This window comes from Carettochelys insculpta, chromosome 7 (assembly GCF_033958435.1).
Source record: "Carettochelys insculpta isolate YL-2023 chromosome 7, ASM3395843v1, whole genome shotgun sequence".
Classification (NCBI taxonomy): Eukaryota; Metazoa; Chordata; order Testudines; family Carettochelyidae; genus Carettochelys; species Carettochelys insculpta.
In genome coordinates, this window is record NC_134143.1 from 1,852,781 (window position 1) to 1,854,479 (window position 1,699).

Sequence of the window (1,699 nt, forward strand, 5' to 3'; positions counted from 1 at the left end):
TCAGCAGAAGAGCCGCCCTCGGCCCCAGCACACACTGTCTGTGCTGCCCAGGGAGTGAATTGCACTAAGGGAGCCTGTGAAGCGAAGGGGCCTCACCACAGACCTGCAGCCCTCGCCAGTGCAGACGTGTGGTGCCCCTCGCTCCTGACCTACAGCCCCTAACAGCCCTGGGAAGCCTCTTACTCATGACTTGCAGCCCCTACCAGCCCAGCTCTGTGGTGCCCCTCACTTCCCACACGCTGTCCAGATACTGGGCTCAAGGCCACCTCTGAGCTGGGCCCCCAGTGCCAGTCCTGTCTACACAGCTCCACACTCCCTGCAGGTGAGTGACTGTCATGAAGAGGATCCAAAGGGCAGCTGGTCCCTGTGAGAGGAGTCTGGGCCAGGGCTGCCTGTGGGATCTCCTGGAAAAGCCAAGAGCCCCTGGGAGGCCATTGACTGGCTGCCAAGTCCCCGGCCCTGCTCAAAGGTTTCACACAGGGAAAGCTGTAAAGTCAGCCCCACCCCCAGGGCACAGGGATTTGCACTGGGCTGGTAACAGAGCAAAGGGGTTGTGTGGAGGGTCACAAGTGGGACTGAAGGGCAGAAGGAGACAGAAAGGCAAAATGTTCTTCTCGTTACGCTGCATCAAACACTCCCCCTGACGAGCTCCAGCTGGGGCAGCGCAGCCCATCCCCCCTCCGTGAGAGACAGGAGATAACTGTGCCCCACAGCTGGGCCCTCCTCGCCCCACCCCTGGGGTGTGAAGAGGGAGAAAGGAGGGAGTGGGGAGCACAGAGTGAAAGTGAGGGGGGGTCTCAGGCTGGGGGAGCAAAGGACGGGCAGGACTCCAGGCTCTGCTGGTGGGATCCTGCACTGGGGCAGGTGGGGAGAGAGGAGGCTTCCCTCAGGCACAATGTCTGTGCTGGGGAATGGGAAGGGCTGGCTGTGGGCAGTTCATCACAGTGGTTCAGCCCCACAAAAGCTCAGCACTGGATAAATTAGGTCAGTAACCTTTAAAGTGCTGCAGGACGGGTTTCTGGTTGAAGACACAGACTTATGCAGATACCTCTTTGTCAAAACCCACAGGTTAAAGGGGTGGGCACCATGGCTCAGCTGGCTAAAGCACCTGTCTAGTAAACAGGAGATCCTGGGTTCAACTCCCAGTGGTGCCTTGCTGCACATCTGTGGCAATGTTTTCCTACATCTGTCTGGGGAACAGAAGAGCCCTCCCTAAGCAATCGCAGTCATTGCTGGGGAAGGTGAAGGCTGATGGGAGAGGAGCATTGGAAAGCCTCCACTCACAGACTAGAGCTCAGGCAAAGTCAGCTGGAACTGATGTTGGGAAGGTGACTCCTCTGGCAGCAAGAAGAGAGGATGATCCTCCCAGCTCTGGGGCTGTCTGGGCAGGGCAGGAGAAGGAGAGTTACTCTCCTCTCACATCCCTTTGTCATTGACAAAACCCAAACAAGTTAGAAGAAAAGTCCCAGAAAGGCAGAATATGGCCAGGATGGTGGGGAAGCACATGGAGGTGTGAGCTGATGGGAAGAGAAGTACCTGCACAGCACAGCATGTACTGTGCCCCCTCTCACATCTTGCTCACAACTCTCCTGTTCATACATCCCAGAATCACGTTTGCTTTTTGTGCTACAGCATCACCCTGTTGATTCATATTTAGCTTGTGGTCCTGCAATGAACCCTAACTCCATTTCTGCAGTTC

At 56.6% G+C, this 1,699-nt stretch overlaps 1 non-coding gene across 1 annotated transcript; it reads left to right on the forward strand.

The window, feature by feature from the left end:
• The first annotated feature begins 1,080 nt into the window (after positions 1-1,080).
• On the forward strand, positions 1,081-1,154 carry TRNAT-AGU (transfer RNA threonine (anticodon AGU)). The gene has a single exon. It is a non-coding gene; the product is annotated as a tRNA-Thr (tRNA).
• The last annotated feature ends 545 nt before the right edge of the window (positions 1,155-1,699 follow it).